General features: G+C 36.5%; 1 protein-coding gene across 4 annotated transcripts in view; it reads left to right on the top strand.

Annotated features, from left to right (window-relative positions):
* The first annotated feature begins 21,492 nt into the window (after positions 1–21,492).
* The window catches only part of ZNF516 (zinc finger protein 516), a 151,047-nt gene continuing 147,220 nt past the window's right edge, over positions 21,493–25,319 (top strand). For 2 of the 4 annotated variants that reach the window (XM_027852373.1, XM_027852370.1), the window contains exon 1: positions 21,493–21,737. The gene's annotated coding sequence lies outside the window, so the exon portion shown is untranslated. Of the gene's footprint in view, positions 21,738–22,091; positions 22,191–25,319 lie in introns of those variants that run through there. The other 2 variants (XM_027852374.1, XM_027852372.1) reach the window with 1 other exon arrangement.

Here is a 25,319-nt window from a genome sequence, read left to right as displayed (position 1 = left end):
TCATTTTTAAAAAATGTTTGACACTTCTTTTGCAAAAAAAAAAAAATTGTTGCTTGAGTTTTTGCAGATGTCATAAGGTCATTTTGGTTCCACTCTAGGATCTTAGGCATTTCATAAGCTCCCTGTGAAAGTAAGCCATCTTTGGTTACATTTTACCAAAATGGTGTACCTGTCATCAACTATTATTATTCCTCAATTAAGTGTTTTCTGCCTATTTCAATAGTATTTCTGTAAGTTTTTTTAAATCTGCTAATCATGTTTGTTAAGAATGTCTACCAATTCTCTTTCTGCATTTTAGATTGAAGGTGTTAATCTCTCTATAGTTGTTTAGGATAATGCCTTGATATTCTGTTAATAGTGTATGGGTTTTTAGTAGGGTTTTTTCCAAATCTGTTATAATCCATTTTTATAATTTCAAAAATGAACATTAAGGCTGATATTGTATAGGTATTAGTTGCTTTAAATATATATTTCCCCTCCATTTCCCCCTCCCCAATTGAGAAAGCAAGAAAAACAAAGCCCATTATAAACACATATAGTCAAGCTAAACAAATTTCAACAATTAAAAAAAAATCTGCCCCCATTTGCACTCAGTCCATTACCTTTCTTTCTGGAGGTAAGCATACCATTTCATTCACCATAATTCCTCTGTAATTTTGGCTGATAATTGTCTTGATCAGAGTTCCTAAGTCTTTCAAAGTTGTTTTTCTTTATTATATTGCTGCTATTGTATACATTGTTTTTCTGGCTCTGCTTACTTCATTTTGTATCAGATAATACAAGTCTCCCCAAATTTTTCTGAAATCACCCCCTTCATCATTTCTTACAGCAAAATAATATTCTATCACATTCATGTATTATAACTTGTTTAGCCATTCCACAATTTATGGATATTCCCTCAGTTTCCACTTCTTTGGCACCAAAAGAAAAGCTGCTATAAATATTTTTGAATCTAAGGGTCTTTTCCCCTCTTTATTTGATCTCTTTGGGATATAGACCCAGTAGTGGTAATGCTAGGTCAAAGAGATATACAGAGTTAATGGTTTTTTGGGCCCAGTTCTAAACTGCTTTCCAGAATGGCTGAATCAGTTCACACCTTTATTAATAGAGTATTAATGTACTTGTTTTCCCATAGCCTTTGTTACCTCTGAATTGTTTTAATTTGCACTTCCCTAATTATTCATGGTTTAGAACACTTTTTTCCTATGGCTATTGATAACTTGGATTTCTTCCTCTGAATCATCTCCTACCAGTTGTATCCTTGGGACTCAATTCTATCATCATCATCCTCCCAGGTAAAATTCATCACCAGGAAACTCATTATATCAGAGATTGCATCAACTCATACCTCATGAGTATCCTCATTAGCCTCTGCCCCTTGATGGGAGGGCTGCCTACAGGAGGGAGAAAAAAAAAAACAAACTCCCAAAGCTTCCATTCAAAGAGTTAAGAAGACTTGCTGTCCAACCATTTCCACCAGCTGCCTTCCTTAGAGTCAACACCACCATCATCATCTCTCCCTTCCCTTCCTCCCCCGTCCCCACCAAACTCTTTAATTTTCCTTTTGTGAGTTATATTGTAAGTTTCTTGAGGACAGGGACTTTTTTTCTTTTTCTTGTTTGTATCACCAGTGCTTAGCCCAATGTCTGGCACATAGGAGTAATAAATGTTTATTGAAATTTAATGCTGCCTATTCATATCCTTTAACTATTGATCAATTAGAGACTGGTTCTTATTCTTATAGTTTTGAATCAATTTTCTAAATATCTTAGCAATGAGATCTTCATCAGATAAATTTGCTGGAAAGATTTCCCCCTGCCACTTCCTTTCTCCTCTAAGTTTAGCTGAATTAGTTTTGCTTGTATATAAACTTTTAATTTTATGTAATTAAAATTGTCGTTTTTATCTCCTGTTATACTCCATCTCTTGTTCGGTCATATGAATTCTTCTCTATCCTTAGATCTAACAGGTAAGTTCTTACATGAACCTCAAATTTTTTTAATGACGCCTTTCTTTAGGTCTAAATCAGGGACTCATTTGGCACTGTCTTGGTTCCTTGAATATTTTAATCAAAATATCTAGCTGTGACTTGACTGAAAGAGACCAAGGCAGTTATAGCTACTGCTTTCATCCATTGCCTCAATATCACTTCTGGATTTATACTCAAAGCCTTTGGAATCTATCTTTCTTTCAGGTATATTAAAAATATGACACTAATCAAGTCAAAATTAAAATTTGATATTATTGGAGAAATGTTATTGTTTTTTGGTGGATCCATATAACTTGATGTCATCCATATATAGCCATATACACCAACTTATTAGTAAGATTTTTTGACACCTTTAATTTGGAAGTCATACTTCTCTTTAGGAGGGAGAATAGTGGATTAAAAGCTAGACAGAACAGTGATGGGTTTAAATGGTCTCCTTGAAAAATACCATAAAATACAATTTGTTTTTGGCATTATCTTGTTGGCATATTTTACAGAGAACTGTTTTCTTTTCTTTTTTTTTTCTTTTTGCTAGGCAGTGGGGTTAAGTGACTTGCCCAGGGTCACACAGCTAGTAAGTGTTATGTGTCTGAGGTCAGATTTGAACTCAGGTCCTCCTGAATCCAGGGCCAGTGCTCTATCTACTGCACCACCTAGCTGCCCCTAGAGAACTGTTTTCTATGTGGATTTCAAATACTTTAGAATTCCCACTACACTTAAATTTTTGTATATTTACAGTACATGAATAAACAATTAGGGTGGAACTGAGTCAAATGATCCAGCCATATTTGTGTTACAAAGATTGCACTCCATGCACAGAGCTGCCTTGCCTGCTTCTAAATCACCGTATGTGCTGTCTCCTCACTGAAGGGGTTGATTGCTATGGGATGACAAAGCAATCCTCTTATTCATCCCTCAGCCCCATGATGATGGCAGGGGAGGAGCTGCATCAGTTTAGAAAAGAAAGAACATAAATAAAATACACATTTTGTAGTTGAGTAAATTGAGGCAGACTAAAGTTAGCCAATTTGCCCAGCACCACATAACTAGTATGTGTCTGAGGTCAGATTTGAACTCAGATATTCATGAGTCCAGGTCCAGGGGTCTATTTATTTACTGTGCTACCTAGCTGCCTCTAAGGAATAAAGACATTTGATTATTGCCCTACAGTAGTACACAATATGTTGCTACAAGATTTTGAGCCGAGGGTACTAGTGACAAAAAGCTTTATGAAACCCTTGATTATAACTAATGAGGTCTGATTTCAGTGAGGTTACAATATGGCATGAGTAGTGACATTCCAAGTTTCACTGTCAGTGAACTGTTAGTGTTCAACTTTGCTTTCAAAAAAATCTTGGAATCAGTAAAACAGCTTTGTGATTTCCCAAAAGCAACCCAGTCTACTCTTCTCTCTATATACAGTTGGACAAGTCCTTTAAGGTGTCCGTCTAAATGCATGTTGAAATCTGGAAAATATTCTCCAACCATTTAGTCTTGGCTCTGTGGATTGATAGGCTAAACTCCTTTGAGTGATTACAGATCTCTTCCAGAAGCCTCATCAGTGTCTTAGGGTTTGAGGCAGTTAACACAATGTCATCCACAAACAGGAGCATCTGGAGAATCTATCATCTACTGGGAATGTCTCCGGGACCTGGACTCCCTGCTGAATCTTTGAAAAGTTAACAATGAATATCACACAAACGGAGTGGATAGGCTTATAGTAGGTGTAAGTAGGCTTCTACATATAACCAGTGATGAATCTCAAAGAATAATAGATATAAATTTCATAATCAAAAGATTGTATAAAAGGAAGAGAAAATGGTCTGGTCAGTTAGTAAGACTGAGAGATGAAAGCTAGACAGCTAAAGTGCTCCAATGGTACCTTCCCAACGTTGGGGAGAAAGGCCTCCAGAACATTGGGTGGATCCTTTGTAACAATTTTTTTAAAATAATATTTTATTTTTTTATTTTATTTTTCCCCAATTACACATAAAAACAATTTTTAACATTCTTTTTTTTTAAGTTTTGAGTTACAAATTCTATCCTTCTCTCTCTAATGCCCTCTTCGAGACAGTAAACAATCTGATATAGGTTATACATGTGCAATCATGAAAAATGTTTCCATGTTAGTCATTTTGTGGAATAAAACTAAGAAAGAAAGGAAGAAAGGAAGGAAGGAATAAAAAGAAAAATAGTATGCTTTGATCTGCATTTGGATGAAATCAGTTCTTTCTCTGGAGGTGGATAGCATTTTTCATCATGAGTACTTTAGGATTGTCTTGGATCATTGTATTTTGAAAACAGCTAAATCATTCACTGTTCTTCATCATACAATATTGTTGTTACCATGTACAATGATCTTCTGGTTCTGCTCACTTCATTTTTTGTCAGTTCATGTAGGTTCAGGGTTTTCTGAAATCATTCTGCTCATCATTTTTTATAGTACAATAATATTCCATTATAATTATATACCAGAACTTCTTTAGCCATTCCCTAATTGATGGGCATCCCTTCAATTTCCAATTCTTAAAAACAATAAAAAGAGCTGTTATAAATATTTTTGTACAGATAGCTTCTTTTCCTTTTTTTAAATCTCTTTGGGAGACAGACATCATAGTGGTATTGCTGGATCAAAGGGTATGCACAGTTTGATAGCCCTTTGGGCATAGTTCCAAATTGCTGTCCAGAATGATTGGATCAGTATACAACTCCATCAACAGTACATTAGTGTCCCATTTTTCCATATCTGTCTAACACTTACTTTACTTTTCTGTTGCATTAGCCAATCTGATAGGTGTAAAATGGTTGTTTTAATTTGCATTTCAAAGTTGTTTTAATTTGCATTTCTCTGATCAATAGTGATTTAGAGCATTTTTTTATATGACTATAGATAGCTTTGATTTCTTTGCCAGAAAACTACCTGTTCATATCATTTGACCATTTACCAATTGGGGAAGGACTTGTATTCTTACAAATTTGACTCAGTTCTCTATGTATTTGAGAAATGAGGCTTTTAGCAGAGATACTTACTGTAAAAATGTTTTCCCAGTTTTCTGCTTTCCTTCTAATTTTGGTTGTTACTGGTTTTATTTGTGTAAAAACTATTTTAATTTTCTATAATCAAAATAATCAATTTTACATTTCATAATATTCTCTATATCTTGTTTGGTCCTAAGTTCTTCCCTTATCCATTGATCTGACAGGTAAACTATTCCTTGCTCTCCTAATTTGCTTATGGTATCACCCTTTATGTTTAAATTATGTACGTATTTTGACCTTATGTTGGTATACAGTGTGAGATGTTGGTCTATACCTAGTTTCTGTCAAGCTGCTTTCCAGTTTTCCAGGTAGTTTATGGCAAATAGTAAGTTTTTATCTTCAAAACTGGGATCTTTGGGATTATCAAACACTAAATTACTATGGCCTCTTACTCCAATGTATTGCATACCTTATCTGTTCCACTGATCCACCATTCTATTTCTTAGCTAGCATCAGATTGTTTTAACAATTAGCCCTTGATTATACAGTTTGAGATCTGGTATGGCTAGGCCACCTTCCTTTACATTTTTTTTCATTGATTCCCTTGATATTCTTGACTTTTTGTTCTTCCAGATGAATTTTGTTATTTTTTCTAGCTCTATAAAATAATTGAGTAGTCTGACTGTTATGGAACTGAATAGATTAATTTAGGTAGAATTGTCATTTTTATTATATTGGCTCAACCTACCCATGAGCAATTAATATTTTCCCATTTGTTTAGATCTGACTTTATTTGTGTAAAAAAGTATTTGGTAATTGTGTTCAAGTAGATCCTGGGTTTGTCTTGGCAGGTAGACTCCCAAGTATTTTATATTGTCTATAGTTATTTTAAATGGAGTTTCTATTTCTTGCTGCTGAACTTTGTTGACAATATATAGAAATGCTGATGATTTATATAGGTTTATTTCATATTCTGCAACTTTACTAAAGTTGTCAATTACTTCAACTAGTTTTTTAGTTGATTCTCTAGGATTCTCTAAGTATGCTATCATATTATCTGCAAAGAATAATAGTTTTGTTTCCTCATTGCCTATTCTAATTCCTTCAATTTCTTTTTCTTCTTTTATTGCTATAGCTTGCATTTCTAGTACAATATTAAATAATGGTGGTGATAATGGGCATTCTTGCTTCATTCCTGATTTTACTGGAAAGGCTTCTGCAGCAAACTTTAGGAGAACATGAAAAAAGAGTCATAAAGCATAGGCTAACTTAGTTGGTCTTCAATCTAAATCCCTGAAGGAAAATCCCTAAATAAGCCACAGATACATTTGAGTATTTCATTATAGTATTGGCACATAATGAAAGTATTTTGTCTTCAGTCCATTCTATGTACACTTGTGCTTTGCCACTTCAATGCATTTCCAGCTGGTAGAGTATTGGTATTTATGATTTGTTCTAGTGTATCTTGGCTTATAGTAATTGAACCAGAAGCAGCAAGAAAGACAATGCTACTTTCTGTGTCAACTGGATTATCATGACAGTTGTGACTATGACCAGAAACTGTAATCCTATACTTTCCTGTTTATTTCTTTGGCTCTTAGAAGCTGTTGCAGCACACTTAGTTGAGTGCTAACCAAGTCAGTGGTAGCACCAGAGCCTAATTCACTAGTGCTTCACAGTTCCTGCCAGCCCTTTACAACTACCATAATGATCTCAAGGCTCATAAAGTCCCCATTATACTTCACCCGGGCTGGAATTCCCCTATTTGTCATTGTTCCTCTAGAGCATGGGCAGCAGGTTAAACTTTGAGAGGATTATCATTGTTGTTGTTATATTATTATTTTTTAGCATTTTATGTACACTATACAATTTTCCCAAAGTAATTCGGCCAGCTGACTTCCTTCTATTTAATTCTGGACCCAATTCATCGTCTATTTTTAGGGGCTATCCAAAATATATATACTTATGGATCGGCTCTATGGATTACTCGTTTAATTATGTATCCTATCCTAGATAATACATTTTTTTATCCAATTGGTTTTCCCCATGTGAATAGTTAGGCTGAAATCTTTTGAGTGATTCTTATTTGGTAGGCTTTGCAAAGTTCCTAGGCTTGATGTAATCAACACAATGTCATTAGCAAACAGGAGTATCTGTTTGAGAATCTCATGTCTATATGGCATCTCACTTCAATTTGGACTTTGTGCCAGATATTTTCCATGACAGTAGCATATTCTTTTTTCTCATTGTTTTTTTCATGCTTTGTTTGATATTTCTAATTAGAGGGTCTCCAAAGTTTTCTATGTCATTATCTCTTTCAAGAAATGTTGTAATTATTTAGCCAGGGGTTTGCTGGTTAATGTTCAGCAACTAGTTCTCTAGGGGGAAATATATATACATATATATATATGTATGTATATATATAAATATATGTACTTCACATTTTAAAGTTTAATCTGCACTATTAATACATTCTCCATCATTTTCTTAGATCTAGGCAATTAACAAAACAATAAATCAAATCCTGATTTGTAGTATTTGCTGATCTGCAAGATGGAAATGCTCCTACTATTTAAGAATGAGCCCTTATCAACCATCTAGCACACTCCTGGATTTATCATATGTATGGAAAACATGTAGAGAAAGTTTCTCCATACGACTGGTCAAATGATAGTTAAAAGTATCCTATACAAACCATTTACTCCTAACAATAAACTTAAAAAATAATTGTATAGTAGGACCAGTTTCAGTAATGTGTTTTACATAGCAGTGCTCAAGATTGAAACAAGGAACCTGAAAATGTTATTAAAACCTACTTCCCAGTCTAGGAAACACTTTCAACTTGATATCACCAAAGGTCTCTGGGAACTTCTGTAAACTGGTAAATGGACTTCTAAAGTCCACCTTTCAAAAAGATGTGCTTAAAGAAGGCATAGGTATAGAAGATTGTGGTACACTGGATAGAGTGTTGGACTTGAATTCAGGAATCACTGAGTTTGAATTCTGTATCACATATTTGCTGTGTAACCCTGAGCATTCACATCATCTCTCTACCTCAAGTTTCTTTATCTATAAAATGGAGATAATGATAGCAGCTACCTTACAGAGCTGTTGTGAGCATCAAGTGAGATAATATGTAAGGTACTTTGCAAACTTCAAAGTGCTATATATATATTAGCTATTATTAGACTGCTTGGCAAAGCCAGTACAATCTTTAACAGGTTATGACACTAAAAAAATTGTGATATACTCACAACTGACCTCCCCATCAGTGATCTCTCCTGGCATATTTGCCCTTCTGTCCTCACACGCCTCCTTCCAGGGACCCATTCCATGCATTTCTATATTGCTATAGGACCAGCATACTGTGCATTTATGTTCTAAAATTGATGTTCCACAACCCTCCCACAAGATGCTACTGGATGATGAAAGCTGGAGATAAAACTCATGCATGTTTGCTTTTTAACAGGAGATTGGAACAATGAAAAATCTTCAAGATACAAGGGGATAGCTTTCTAATGGTTGGATTTTAGGCACCATGGTAGGTTACTGAAGGAGATACTTTGGATCAAGGAGTCTTACCTTATTGCTCATAGCTCCTATCTAGTGTGTTCCCCTTCAATGTCAATTGACCAGTTAACACCCCAGTATCATTCATAATCAATTGATATCAATTAGATTTTACAAGGGACTATTTAGTATGACAATAACCAGAATGCAACAATTTCCTTAACTGGGAGACCACTCTCTTCTGTCACTGCAGTCCTCGAAGAGAATAGGCTCAAGCTTAAAGTTGTTGCTACAAAAGATTTTGCTTTCACATCCACTCCCAACTGCCCCCACTTCCCAGTTTATTGTTAGGTGTGGCATAGCTAATTGACAAGTAGTTCTCTTGTTTGCAGGAGATGTCTCAGCTGCTCAGTTAATTCACACCAGGCAGTATCTGGTAAATCACTCTTCAAGATTCTAGAAATCAATTCTTCTAGATTCTTACTAGACTTATCTTCAGTTGCTTAGAATAAATTTGATGGCTCTTCCAACTTTTCAAAACCCACAAGGTCATAATCTGGTCTGTTCTTTCTCCAATACACATTCACCCAAGATCAGGAAAGAAACATCGAGACAAAAAAAGGAAAAAATGTGGCACCATGCATTCATGGTAACATGGTGACCAGAGGAAGCTAAGACAATCAGCAGCAATGCATTGTTACTACTCCTAACACTGCTACCACCCACTTCCACCTAGAAGCCTACAGTAGTTCTTACTTCACTCACTACCAGGAAAGAGAGTGAGATTTTATCTATTCTAGTCTTTTGTCTGCATACACAGTTCTGGCTCAGTAACCAATTAAAAGACTTTTCAGGCCATGCTGTAAGCTAGGAGGAAACTGGAATACCCATGCCTGAGGGAAAGGAAAGAGTTCCTCCTTCACATATTTCTGGAAGCAAGTTCAACAAAACTCCCTATAAGTTGATACCAGGAAGATTGTCCATGGTCTAAGTACTTGGCCTTCCTCCCTCTCTCCCTTCCTTCCAACATAGATACATATATAAACACATATATGAACAAATATATACATATACACACACATGCATATCCACCAGGGTAGATTGGCAACTTGTCTGTAACTTATAGTATGAAAGAATTTTTTTGGACACTGAGAAGCTAAGTGCTTACATGCTAATATTTACACACATAGTATGTGTTAAAGGCAGGACTTAAAACAGAGGTCTTCCTAACTCTAAGACTGATACTTGACCTACCATTCCATCTTTCTTCTTCATCTTTCCAAATACTGTTCATTAGTTAAAATATAATTCATCATTTAATATGTATTTGAATTTAAAAGTTACAAAATGATCACTGCATTTGATTTATTGCTGGACAGAATCAAAGTCTATCAAGAGAGTGTCACACATTTATAGTAAATCACTACTATATTTTGCTCTTGATCCAGGGTCAAGTAGAAATTATCATCCTCATTAACATTTATTGAGTACACATCCTATTTGGGGCTCTTCTGCCTTCAGAATTTATAATCTAGCAGTATGAAACTAAGGCAACTAGATAGTAAACTATTAGCTCCTTTTTTTAAAGAAGCCAAGTGAAAAAAAAAAACTATTCCAAAGAACTGTCAGCCTAAATCAAATCAATTTGTTTAGGAAGCATTACAGCAAGAAAATCTTTAAATACAATTATTTCATGTCAAATAATGTAAATGTGTGTAACACTGCTATTTTAAATATGGAGATTATATAGATTTTGTGACCCAGAATTTGAGAAGAATGGTAGAAAGACAGAGTTCATTGTGTGAACTAATGTCAAACCCATACACCTGTCTGTAGGCATCTAGGCATTTCTCCATGCATAATTTATACTACTTCTGACTATGTGGCCTGGGAAAAACCATTTAGATGGTCTATGTGCCTTTTACAATAAAACAAAGCTAATAATTTTGAATTGCCTTATTGGGTTATTGTAAAGAGAAATTAAGGAAAGCACATTAAAATATAGTACATATAGCATGGGTAATTAATTATAATTCCATAATAAAAACATACTAGGTAGATGGATAGAGTGCTGGTCCTGGAGTCAGAAAATCTTCAGATACTTACTAACCAAGTGTCCCTGTGCAAGTCACTTAACCTCTCTCAGCCTCAGTTTATCCATCTGTAAATCAGGGTTAATAATAACACCTACCTCCGAGGTCGTTGTGAGGATCTAATGAAATATTTGTAAAGCACTTTGCAAAACTTAAAGTTTTGCTATATAAATGCTAGATGATAACAACAATGATGATGATGATAATCCTCTGTGAAGATCACTACTAGAATTCACCCTGAAATCCACATGGGTTACAGAATTATTTTAGATATTTCTAAATGGCTAAGTGAACATTTAGATACATTAGTCAGTTTGATTTTTTTTAACTTCGCACTCTGCTGTTTTTACACACTATTCAGTTTTATCCATAGCAAATATATCCCCAAATTTCCAGGAAGTTTCAAAATTTTGTATTTGAATTTAGAAATGAGCACCTAGATATACAAATTAGATATATAGCTGATTGGATCTCACAATGTCATGATAATTAATGTAGTAATGTAATTTCATTAAGAAACAGTATACTGTATTTTAAAATGACTATTTCAAATCTCTTATTTCATGTTTTTCCATTTTAGTCTCATAAGAACTTCACTCCAGCCTTTCTATAGCAACAACTTTAAGCTTGAGCCTACTCTCTTCGAGGACTGCAGTGACAGAAGAGAGTGGTCTCCCAGTTAAGGAAATTGTTGCATTCTGGTTATTGTCATACTAAATAGTCCCTTGTAAAATCTAATTGATATCAATTGATTATGAATGATACTGGGGTGTTAACTGGTCAATTGATATTGAAGGGGAACACACTAGATAGGAGCTATGAGCAATAAGGTAAGACTCCTTGATCCAAAGTATCTCCTTCAGTAACCTACCATGGTGCCTGAAATCCAACCATTAGAAACACTGCAAACTGTTTCCTTTTCAGGTTGTTTAGTTAATAAGTAGAGTGGTATTAAAATAAATGAGATGTTGCGCCACTGGCTTCCTGGTAATTTTGCACAGCAAGAAGAGGATGAAGTAATCTTACACAATGACATATAATGGGGGAAAGATATTCCTAGATGAAAGTGATATCAGTGTATGTTCTTGAAGAAATAAGTTTATTTTTCTGCAGTATTCTTTGTGCTTCCATTCATTGCAGATTAGATTCACTGCATTTTAATTTTTTACATATTCATCCTTATAACTAATATTAAGCTTCCTGGGGCTGAATAGAGAAGAAAAAATGGGCTTGGTGCTAGTGAAATAGAGAAAGTTTGCTAATGGCATTATATGCCATTTTATGTGATGTTGCATGGATATATCTTTTATGATAAAGAGTAAAATTATAGACCAAATATATCTCCCATATTATAAATATTTTGCGATGGGAAGTATTTATTCCTCCTACACAGTAATTTAGTCACCCTCTGCTTTTCAATGTTTATAAAGTTCTAATATCATTAACAATATCAAATAGAGAATGATTTCCTTTTTTTTCCCCAAGGGGAGGTAGAGATGGTTACATGTTATTGTTAGGTTTTGTGCTACAATATGGCATGTGATGAGTTATCTTTTACAAGCATGTGCTATGTCACTTTCAATCAGCAGATAGATATATAGAAAATTAGATTGTTAAGATATTAAAGTTAAGGCTTCCCTTCTGACCTTAAGCAACCTGATTTTGCTGAGGCATTTCACTTCCCAAGTGTGGAGAAAGAAAAGAGAAAAGGAAACCCACAGAACATCCTTCTGTTGATCTGTGTCTAGTGGCAAAACTGTACCTAGGCAGAGCAGAAAGACACATGAATTGAGTGGTTGCTCCTCCGACTTGCATTTTCTTGCTTTTGTGAATTTGTCAGTCCCTTGGTGAACCTTATTTGAACAGAGTTTTGTACTTAATGAGTGATTGTATTATAGCGTGACTCCGAGTGTAACACATATTTTCTGTTTTTATTTTAAAGAAAGGTTGCATAGAAGCCAAAGGGCTTAAGTCGTAGGAAATAAAGAAGTAAAAGTGAATGTTCAGACTCTGAGTATGCTGCATATTACTAAAATATCTTTAAATCCACACCACAGAAACTTCTGAAAATCTAGGAGTCTCTAAGTAAGGCCTTTGTTGACATGAGTGCCTCACTTGTTACAGAATGCTCTGGGTTTATTAGCTTTGGAGTTTAACAGGGGAAAAAAAGCAAACTACTTACAAATTCTGTAACAGAAAGACTTTAATATCTCACATCTGCCTTTCAAAGCTAAATCAAAACTATAACCTCAAAAAATCCTCTGAAACCTCTTTTTAGTTTTAGGATAATTTTTTGGGGGGGGTGAGGGGGAGGTGGTGGTGGTTAGGGCTTTCAGAATTGCAATCCATGTCTCTTTTCTAATAGCCAGGAGGAGCCTCAAATAGGTCTTGAATTGGAACAGTTTAAAAAATTCATGATTTTTGGTGTGATTTATGTGTAAATCAGGAGATTAGTCATTTGACTTGACCATACCGAAAGAAAAGAAGTATATTCCGAAACAGAGTAGAGAGTGAAGAGGGAGAGAAGGAGAGAGAGGGAGAGGGGAAAAGGGAGGGAAACAGGGAGAAAGGGAGAGAGGGAGAAAGGAAGGGGGAGGGGAGCAGAAGAGAGAGAGAGAGACTCTAAGGAGGAGGAGGGGTAGGACAAGGTAGAGGAAGAGAAAGGACTAGGGAGAGAAAGAGACAGGCAGAAAAATATAGAAAAATTACAAACAATGAATGATTCTTGAAATTTCTCAAGGTTGAGAACAGTATTAAGAATTTGGCTGACATTTCTCATGATCCTAATTGCTTTTATCCTAAAAGAATAAATGCTGTCATATCTGAAAAACATGTTATATACACTATTATCTAGGAAGTTAGTGTTCTAGAAGGGGATCAGCAATGGGATACAATGTTTCTTTCTACACGCTTTTATAGGAAGAGAAGAAAGAAGGAAAAGCCCAACAACTTGAGTCAGAGAAAGTTTACTACATACTCCTTTTGTTTTCTGCATGATTCTCCATGTGATTGTAGTACCAGGATAATTCACAATTTACAAATGGGAAAACTGAGTCATGAATAGGTTATTAATCAAAACAAATATATATTGGGCATCTACTGTGTGCAGAAGGATGAAGTTTAAGAAAAGGTAGACATAGACACATGGCCCTGGGCAAGTCACTTAACCCCGATTGCCTCACCAAAAAAGAAAAAAAAGAAAAAGAAAAGAAAAGGTACACAGTTACTCTTGCAGGGTTTTAACCTTTTAAAAAACAAAACCAAATAAATAAATTCACAGCTCTTAGGTTTTAAATTAGGAATTAAAACAGGAATTAAAACAGACAGACAGACAGACACACACATATAGCTAGATAACCATATGCAGGAGTATATGTTAAGTGACAAATTGAATGGTCAAGTATTATAGACCACGGATCTCTATGCAGCTAATTGATGTAGAGGATAGTGTTGGGCCTAGAGTAAGGAAGATCTGAGCTCAAACTCAGTCTCAGGCTCTTACTAGCTGTGTGACCGTGGGCAAGTCATTTAACATTTGCCTCTGTTTCCTCAATGGTAAAATGTGTATAACAACACCCATCTCACACAGTTGTTGTGAGGGTCAAATGAAATTGTATTTGTAAAGTGCTTATCATAAAATGTTGTGCCTACCTTTACCTTTCTAAGGTACCTTTCTTTTTTGATCATGTGCCCTATAAGTTAAAAAAATGCATATAACTGCAACATATAAACACTATACTAAAGACCAGGTCTTAATTTACTTTCTACTAGACAATACCAATTCTGATATTATCCTAATAGTCAGCAAATTATCACTAAAATAACAATCATGATGTGTGTGTGTGTGTGTGTGTGTGTGTGTGTGTGTTTGAATAAAATCAGGCCCTGTTCTATTTGGAATTTTTTTTAATCTGATGGTAATAATACATGCCACAGGTTGTGACAGCCTTGAAGACATATTTTAAAAATTTTAGACCCACAAAGATTTTTTTCCAGTCTGAAAATGATTCAATATCTTTTTTTCTATATTTTCCACTTAGGATGATCATAGTGATTGATGTAATAGGAAATGGACACCAAGAAGTGTAATGCTGTGTAGGTTGTAAGGGTGAGGCTAGTTACAGTATTATTTGTCAACTAATAAGAAGCAAGGACAAGGGCTCTTTCTGAAATTTTTGCTTGGGGATTCAGAATTAAACTTTTGTTATCAAACTAACTTGTTTATTTGGAAGGTACTTAGGACTTCAAATACCCCTAAAATAAAATTCCTGCTTCTAATATCACAAAGTTAATTAAATATTCCCCCTCCCCCCCAAGCAGTCTCCATTTACTGGTTGGGAAACACTGCCCAAGAAATTGAAACTTTACCATGAAATCATAGTACTTAGGATCTGAAAGTGACCATTATCTAGTCTTATTTTACAGCTGAGGAAACTGAAGATGAGACAAGTGAATTGATTTTCTTCAGTTTGTAAACTGCTCAGCCTCAGCCACTTATAGTGGCCATCAGGGTTGGAACTCAGTAATTCTGTTCTCTTTTCACTATTCTAGAGGATATTTTACTACTTTTCTGTGGCCAATTATGGATTTCCATGCTGTTGATTATTTTTCTGTCATAGTTCCTTTCAGGATAGTGAGATGGACCTTAAGGCAAAGTAAACTGGAGAATTCATGCAATTATGAGAATAATTTAGGCAGAACATTCTGATGGCTGAGGAAAGAAAACGGATTTTTCATAACTTACAAAGATTAAATAACCATGTACATAAATTTATACAGACTAGATTAATCCAACTACAACAACAACAAAATTTGATTAATACTCTTTAATAATGCCAGATGTCAACACCTCCTACTAATAAAAACTGCTTTTGCTGTATTCACTTGTTTCAGTCGTGTCCAACTCTTCATGACCCAATTTGGGGTTTCTTGGCAAAGATATTGGAGTGGTTTTCCATTTCCTTCTCCAGATTATTTTACAGATGAGGAAACTGAGGCAAACAGGGTTTAAGTGACTTGCCCAGGGTCACACAGCTAGCTGAGGTCAAATTTGAAGTGACTTGCCCAGGGTCACACAACTAGTAAGTGTCTGAGGCTGGATTTCAACTAAGATTTTCCTGACTCCAGGCCTGGTGCTCTGTCCACTGTGCCGCCTTGCTGCCCCAAATGTTGCCTTACTTGGAAGCAAACATTGCCACATCTCCATTTACCTCTTAACGGTCATACAGTCTTTGATTTGGAAGAAGAACTAGAAATTATCTAATTCAATCAATACATGTGGATAATGAATCTTCTCCAGCTTCCATCTGGAAATCTGTTTCAATAGGGAATTGTCAACCTGATAAAGCAGTCCCTTCCTGACATATTTCAATGTTACAGTTGGAAAGGCCCACAGATATCACCTAATCCACACTCTATTCCATGTAAAAAATTATTTTGACCATGCTCAAAAAATTTCAGTAATGGAGAATGCTGTACCTTATAGGGCAGCTTGTTCAAATTTTGGATAACTCTATTAGCAAATTCTTTCTTAAATTAAGTCAATATCTGTTTTCTTCTAGGACCTATTGATTCTACACAAAATGACTTCTGGATGTAGGCTTCTGACTCCTCAAGTACTTGGAAATCACACCCAACCACAATCTTTCCTAGAATGATCATTCCCAGATCCTTTCAAATGATCCACAAATGGCACGGTTTTGAGACCCTTCTGTAGGTTGCCTATCTCTATATGGACTCTAATTTATCACTGTTGGTCCTCTTAAAATGTAGCGCCTAGAGGTGACCATAATGATGTGGGTGTGATGTGACCAGCTCAAGAGAACAGTGGCTGGGATTATTACCTTGCTGGTTGTAGCCAGTATGTTTTTTTCAGTGTAGCCTTAGATCACATGAGCTTTGTTAGTAGCCATGTAACACTGTTGACTCATATTGAGCATATGGTAAATGAAAATCCCCAAGTCTTTTTCCACATGAACTGCTCTTAAACTGGATCTCTGACATCCTGTACTTGTGCAGATGATTACATGATCTGTCATCTAACAGAGATTCCCTCAGAAGGAACTTTAGCAATTCTCCTGCTGAGTTTCATTACAAGTGTATTTGACATATCCATATGTCAAATAAGGATCGTTACTTCCTTTTTTCCCTTATTTTCAGTTCAGTTAGAAAAGTTTACATAAAAATGAAATATAATCATTTAGGCATGACCAAGATCATAAGATTTTAGCATAGGGAAACATTAAATTGTTTTACTTTTATAAGAACTTGTAGTGTTTAATTGGTCAAAATCTATTTGGTTAGAGATAAATTTCAGTAGTTTTATAATGAGAAGTTAATATGAAAAACAGGCCACTAAATATATCTTACTTAACATGGGAACCCTTTCAAAAGAGGCATCCTTATTGAATTTGTCTATCTTAAAATTAATTCTACTCAGTGGCCTAGTTCTTTTTATTTCTAAAACTATTATGAACCACATCTGTGGAATTCTATATCATTTATTCTGAAACCAGCTGCTGCGGAGGTTCTCTCACTTAACTTGAAATTAAGAACAGATTTGTGGGTCCCCTACCTACTGTGAAGTCCTGATGCAGTTACCAAAAACTGCACATGGGTGAGAAAAAGTGGCTACAGCCATTTGAATGATTAGTGTTTCTCTATGGCACCTTTGCCTCCACTGGACAGCTACAAATTCACATAGTGGCCTTACATTATTTGTCAACATAACCTTTTTCTGTCACCCTAAAACTCTCACAAAAAGGTACCAAAAGATAATCCATGTAGAAATAGAAAGATTTATATGAATCACTGTGTGGTGTAAAAAAAAATGTCAGGCATTTCTGTTAAAAATGCTGATTCAGTGAGAAAGTTTGCAAGATTATTTCTGCCATGAAGAAAAATGAGTTGAGGCATTCTACGGATCATACATATGGATATATTTTGCACAGAATCTTGAAGTAATAACTTGCCTGTTATTAGACTCACCCAAAATTCTGGTGTGGTTGCATCTTGAAGGTATCTTTGGACTCTGAAATGATGGTACATGAATTTTTATTGTTTGCCTGTTATAAAAGTATTATTTCAAAAAGTACATTTGATTTAGCCATGACTAAGCAAAAAGAATATCAGAGCTTGACCCTAAATATAGCATGACAGACAAGTTTGATTAGGACTTTTCTCAACATAAACATTGGAGTATTTGGATAATGATTGGCAAAAACACCCTTCAAATTTTCAAAAATCAGAACCTTTTTGTATTTATAAGATTTTAAAAGTGCTCATTAACAAAATATTCTTTATCTTCAATGGAAGAAAATGTATAATGAAGCAAAATCAATTGGTTAAGGAGGAAATATTCTGTTGGCTTCTTACTCAAGTAATCCAAAATCATTCCATTGAAAACTGTATTTTAAAAATAATTAGACAATCACATCTCCATAGAACATTCTCTGTTGGGGTTTACCATATGTTAAGGTCTATGCTGGTCCATAGATTAGGTCTTTTTCTCTCTAAATTCTAAATACAACAGACCTCTGTGTGCCTATATTTTATGAAAAAGGAAAATTTCTAAAAGTCAAACTATGGATATTGGTAATGTCCTTTGAAATGATTAGTTATTATGCAGAATCTCTAAATTTTAATTCCTGTTTTTAAACAGTTATCCTTGGTTAAATCAGAATACAAGCTGCACATATAGTTTCTGCTATGTTTTTGAAAAGTCTTAATCCATGAAGACTTCAGACTTGCAATCAAATTTACTCTCCAAACCCCTAGGGAAATCTGCCAATTAAAGTGAGTTCTGAGATATAAAGGTAAGATTTGTCCCAAGATTTCAGGGCCTAAGGTCACCCTTATTAGTCTGTCTGAGAAATTTCTGGTAAATTCAAACACTGAGATAATTTAAATGAAATAATCACAAATAAACAGTAGCATGCCAAATTGTCTGACCGATCCATTTACAGTTTTGTGAACATCAACCTAGGTGTAATATTTAATCAGAACTTGTTTGGTTTGACTGTCTAGGAGTTTACTATATGTGTTTTTACCTCCTGCTCTCAGATAGACATGGCCTTTTATTCTTAGCTATTCTATTACGGTGTTTCTCAGGAACCTTTCTTATCTAAACTTCTACCAATCACTCCTAAAGCTAAGTTATGCAGACAAGTCATTGCACAGATTTTCATCAAAATGCCATTTTCCTTAGCTTGAGAAAGCAGAGTCCCCAATGCCAAACAAATAATTTATTAGATTATAGCAAAGGAAAATAAATGTTTCCTGCTCCATATATTTCATTAGCCAGAATTATTATATGAACAAAACTATAAATAGCCAAACATGCATTGAACCATTAATATCACTGACATTCTCTCACCAAATACTGTAACTTAACTAAAAGATTTCAAAACAGGAGTGCCTTTCTTGGAAGATTTCAGGTATTTATATAATGGAGTAATGGTGTTCCTTAATCTTTAATAGGCTACTTTAAATGTATGAAAATATTAAACAGCTGAAATTTTTGGCAATATTGTATTTGGTTATGTGAATAAAATCCAAAATTGTATTATTTGATTTTTTTATAGTGACTTTCTGGAGTCTATTAGGATGAGCTCCAGCAATCTACCTATTAACGTTGCCTAGAATGATAAACAGCTACTGTTGACTTTCTGTTCAAATAATGTAAACATGCTGTGACGGTCAGGGATGAGATTCTCACTGAAATCACAACAATGCTGAGCTCTTGCTGCCCTTCTCTAGATTTTTGGCAAGTCAATGATTTGGAGTTAACTTTTGTTTGTTTGTTACATTAATTTTCCTGATTTTGCCTACTAACCAAGGAAATGTGAGGAAAAAATATTTTAGAAGCACAATATTGTTCAACAACAGGCACAGCCCTGAGTGAATTCACAAGCAGCTGTCTTAATGAAAGACTCTATGTTGACTATAAAAAAGAGGCAAGCCATGAAAATCACAGGTTGTTGGTGTTGTTGGTGTGTGTGTGTGTGTGTGAAGGGACTTGGAAGCTTCACTCACCTTTCATTGTTCCAACTTGTCAATTTTCAACATATGGAAATTATTAGTGGATACTGTACTTTTAAGTAGAACCCAAGAATGCAGATGTGTAATGGGTTTTTTTTTTAAAAACCTTCAATGTAAAGCATATCAAACTACTACTAAAATGCTAAAATTGCAAGTAAAGCAACATGCCCACTCAACTTTTACCTTCCTGGTGCATGAAATAGAAGTATTTATAAAGAATATAAAGACATGCATTTGGTGTTAAGTTTAAGGTATGTAATTTTGAGTAAAGGAGACTGTCCATTCATTGTCTTATCTGGGTAATTAGTTGAGCTTCTAGGGGAATGTGAGTTGTACTTTTGTGTATTTTACTGTGCATTGCAGTGAACTTTGTACACTTCAATACTTTCCTGTGAATTAGACTGAAATTTGATTGTTCAAGAATACATCCCACTCAGGCATTCATGCTGAAACCAGCAACAATTGTCAATGACCTTTAACATGCCAGCTTTCCAAATTAGTGCAGATCATTAATCACACATAGCTTACTTTTTATGATTCGTGTATCCTTCATGGCGTCTGTCTCTATCTCTTCCTCCTTCTTTCTCCCTTCCTCTCCTTCACTTCCCTTTTCCCTCTCCTTTTCTTCTCTTTTCAATTGCTTTACCACACTCCCCACCTTCAACTCTCCTCCAAACACACTTCCCCAGATATTTGAAAGTATTGCTTCTACAGGCAAGAGGACCTTTCTTTGGAGTTTGACTGTAGTACCTCCCGTTGCAAGTGCCAGAAGTTGGAGGGCATTCCAGCCGTGCTTGTATGTTATTCGTAGAAATACCACATCGCTAGGTAACCGTTTAAACTGGAGGGCTGCTTGTCTAGCAAGCACTACTAAGGGTTCTATTGGATAGTGATTTTTGGGTTCCGGAATTATTATAGAGAAAAAGACCTGGTTTTGCCCTTTCCAAAATACATTCATTTCGGTTTGGGGGAGGGGGGAGAGCGAGGTGAGAGAGACAGAGACAGATAAAAGGGGGGGGGGGGGAAAGTGGGAAAGACTCCTTCCACATCCTTGATAACACCAAAACTCATGGGGTTAAATTATAATGTACAGTGTGGTATAAGCTGCTCTGCCTTTGGCTAAATGTTGTCTGGGTAAATTGAGTTATGAAAACAGAAAAATAAGATTTGAACTTTTGAGGGATGAAAGTTAAATCACCCCCCCCGCCCCCCCACTACAATTTAAAAAGCCATATGGCACAAATACTGTTCAGAGGTCTTTCAAATATTCCAGTGTAACTGGTGAACTCTTTGATCTTGATTGAAGACTTTAATGTGTTGTTACTGTGCATTTGAATAAATCTATAAATATTTTACCAGGGAGTTACACACACACACACACACACACACACACACACACCAAACTCACCAAACCATATCTAATATACATGCATCCGGGACGGCTTGAAACTATATCCATATTTAAGCAAACATTTCTGAGCTCTAGAGAATAATGTATCAGTCCCCAAGTGCCCAAATTCTCTACAAATGTATAACAGACCTGTGTAGGCACATACGTGTGTATGTGTGTCTCTACGTGTGTCTATCTAGTGCATCCAGCAATTGAAACCCCGAAGTAAGGCAGGTCTGAAAGAAGGTAGGACAAATACACGATCGGATAATGATTCAATGCTATTAGTGGAACAATTATTTGTTTATGAGTCATTTGGAGCATCTAGACTTTCCCCGCATTGTAGCAGAACTTTGTGCTGATGAGACAATAGTAGATAGTGTGTGCATTTAATATAGGACAGACCATTTCTCATACTGGGGGAAGACACCAACCTATACATGTGGGAAAGGCTCCAGAAAACGCCTTGAATTGGAGAAGTCCTCTCTCACACCTTCGCTTAGGGGCCACTGCAGTGCCTCCGGGCCACGGGACGAGGGCAGATTCAGTGGGGAGGGGCCCCTTTGCGGGGACTATGAGCGGCTGGCTCACTCAGCATCCCCCCTCGGCCCGAGTGGAGCTGGCGCAGTCAATCATGTGCAGTCCTTTCCTTCTTGCATTCAGCGCATGGTTTCACCTTCAGATTCTTCTGTTTGTCTGCGTCCTTCCAAAAATAACATTACCTTAACTCAGCAAGGTAAGGAGCCCAGAGAGATCTCAGCACTACTCTTCTTTGGGGAGAAGGAAGAGGTGGAGGAGGATAAGTAGGGGTCGTGGGGGGTACTCAAGGTAATGGGGATCCTGGTGTGATACGCCCGAAGGGGAGGGCTGAAGATGGGGGGGGACGTGGGAAGTGGGGAGGGAAACTTCGCTTTCCCAATTAATAGTTAATCTGCTGAGTAATTTGAGGACTTTAAAATGGAACTTTGGGCTGTTTGGCGAAAAGGAGATGGTTTTTTTTTTTTTCCCGCGGGGGGGGGGGGGGGGGGGGGGGGGCGGGACTCTGAGCTTGAAGAAGCCTTTCGCTTTGTATACTTCGTCAAAGGCGACAGGGGAAGAAGGGGGGAGAAAGCTTGGATGCAACATTCATCCATTAAGAAACAAAGAGCAAATTGCCTGACTTTAAAGTAAAATGCTCGGGCTAATGAAGGTGGGTAATGGGGCTCCGAGTCTGAAGTAACCACTTAAATTATTAAGGGCTTTGCTGATAGTATTGATTCAGTGTGTGCATGAATCGGCTGATGTCCTGTGAATGTGTTTGTGGGTGTGGGTGCAGGTCTTGTTTTTTTTTTTTTTACCCCTTTTTCCTTAGTTACAATCCCATCAGCTGAGAGCACACAACTGAAGCAGACATTAAAGTAGTGTACGGCTTATTAAAGGGAAGTTGGGGCAAACTGGTGGGGGGGGTGAGTCAGGAGTGGGGAGAGACAATTATTCATGTAATGACTCTGAAATGCTGAAAAGGGCTTGAAGGACAATGTCTGGGTGGCAATTACTACTAGAAGATGAAAATAGCCTATTTGGGGGTGGGGATGGGAGCTGTTATTTTTCCTAATATAGATACTGTATATAGATAATATGTAAATTAAAAAAATACAATGTTTGATAATTTGTGTGAGGGGCTGGGCGCGTGTTGGAAAAAATGCCTCATCTTTCAGTTCAAGCGAAAATTAGCATACTAAATAGTTGAGATACTCATTTGGATTAAACCACTTTTTCAAGTTTTAAGAAACTTTGTATGGGTAACTTTGTAAAAAGCTAGCCTAGTGGGGGTATTTAAAATGAGAGGGTTGTGATGGTGGAATGACAATCAGCCGTTGTTTTCTGAAAAACCAGCTAACCTCTGCAATTAAGGACCATAGAGACCCAGTATTTTAACTGAAAAGTGTGGGTCTGTAGTCAGCACCATTTATTATGAGCGTTAATAAGCTCCCAGCAGTAGACTAGGATCTTCTGGGGAATGTGCATTGTATGTGTATGTATCTTACTCATTTCATTGCGCATATTGATAAAGAGTCACTTGGACTATAAATGTGCAAAGATCAACTTGCTTGGACCTCTTTCTAAACATATTCATTCTGTGCTTTATTTAATCCAGATGCACAAAAACCCATTTGCTGCCTTATTGTTGGTTTACATTTTCTGAAAAGGCGACTGGTGTAACCTGTGGAATTTGAAATGCAAATAAAAGCCTGTGGGAGTTGAGGCAGAACAAATCATCATTTATAAAGTGAAAAAGATTTAATGTCTTTGAATTCATTGCAGGGGGGAAAATTGGGGGAGTGCTTTTTTAAGGAGCCGAAATGTGACGTCAACTCTTTTGGAAAAGATTTTATTTTTAATGTCTGAAACGCGGGTATGTAAAGTGCTTACAGGAAAAACAGATTACAAGATTAACATCTGTTAACATGATCGTTTATCTCCAGCCAAAAATAGGTCAGTTCTTTCTTAAGGAAACACGATTGCTGGCGCATGATTAAATAACGAAATTAGACTAATGAGTTCATAAATTAGAGACTGGCATGTGTTATAATCTGACCTGTGACAAAAATATTTAATTCGGAAATCAATGAAAGGTCAAAGTCTCCCTTTCGGGTAGAGACCCAGCTATTCACCCCTCCATCGACTCCCCTTTCTCTCAGGTCTCCCTAGTCCCTACGCACTCCCCCCCCCCCCCCCGCATTAGTTATTGCTAAATAGTCTCCATTTCCTCCCCGGTGAAGTAAAAGATTATTGACTGACACCCTCCTTAGTAAGGGAGGCACACTCTTTCCGTGCAGATGCCTAAGTTTTTGAGGTCTGCAGTTGTTTTATCATTTAATGGAAAAAAAAAGTGGCAAAGAATAGGAAACGCCGATGCAAAGTATCCCTGATTTGCATCTGACTGCCCCCTCGTTGAGTGACAGCTGAGACGTCCAATCCGGAGCCTCTTTCTCAAGCTCTGAGGTAATTGTGTGTGTGTGTGTGTGTGTCTGTCTGTCTGTGTGTGAACACTGTTAAATCCTCCTAGCCCCGTGCTAATGAGTCAGGCTTCGGTATTTACACAGATTTGTGCATGGCTCTGTGTGTAGATAATACTATACTTTAATCTATATAATTGCATGTAGATGTCCAAAACACCCTGTAAGATAACACTCCAGCTATTCAAAGGTGTAATAATTAAACACGTAGGCATATGCTCTGCTTTCAGATTCAAGCTGAAACATGTTAAAGTGGGAGAAAATATAAGTGATCTTATTATGTTTCACATAGGTCCTGTGGCCTTATTTGAGAAAAATGAGGAATAGACATCATAGTGTAGCAACCATTTTCTTTCCCATGTTATTATTTATTTTGTCTTAGGGGCTTTAAGATTGTGGTGTGCCACGAAGCTTAGTAGACTATGCCCCCCCCAAAAAAGTGCATAAAATTAATTGTTTAAGATGGTGAGAAAAAAGTCATAGCTACAAACTTTCTTGCCCCAACCCCCCAAATCAATGTTGGAGATTCTTGAACTTAAAAAGCTCATTGGTGGGTAAAAAGAAAGTGCTGCTGACCACTAGACCTATGAATGCTATGAATAATGGTCATTTCTGCCCAACACAATAGGCACATTCACTGAAGGAATGCCTGCCATGAACCATGCCACATTTTGTGCTAGTTTAATCCAACACCCAACTTCACTCCAAATATTGATATTGTAACTGATTTTTTTGTTGAGTGTGTAAGACAAGCTGTTTGGAAGCGTTGATCTAAGAATGCAATGCAATTTAGCATTTTTTCTAAGACTGGATTGTCACATATCTCTGGGGTTCCTTTGTGGTGTATTCATATCTCTGTGTGTATGCCTCCATGTATGAATGATGATGTAGATTAATTAAAGGGCTAAATACCACGAAGTACAGGATCATTCCACGTTAGCTGCAGATTAACACGGAGCATGGCCTTCCTGACCCACAGGGATCTGAGTCTGTCCAGAGAAGTACCCCTCTGCCTTTGGCTTTGTGCCACACACTTTATTGTGTGCCCTGCTGTTGGACTAAATGAGTTAACTACCGAAGGGGTTTTCATTAACTGGATTTGGCAGCCATATACTTAACTTCTCCCCCCTCCCCCCTTTAGCAGCATACATAACTTAATTAAAAGATGAAGTGAACGAATACTCTTAGGTGTATAACCACTTCGACTCCCACTCAAGCCATCTTCAAAAGACTAGACCTCAGTCTGAGCTCCCTCCTGGATTTCCCCCTCCCTATATTCCTTACCCCTTCCATTCTTCCTTTTCCTGACTGGATTCCTG

This window comes from Vombatus ursinus, unplaced genomic scaffold, assembly GCF_900497805.2.
Source record: "Vombatus ursinus unplaced genomic scaffold, bare-nosed wombat genome assembly UNPS02009573.1, whole genome shotgun sequence".
Classification (NCBI taxonomy): Eukaryota; Metazoa; Chordata; class Mammalia; order Diprotodontia; family Vombatidae; genus Vombatus; species Vombatus ursinus.
This window is presented reverse-complemented; position numbering and strand designations above follow the sequence as displayed.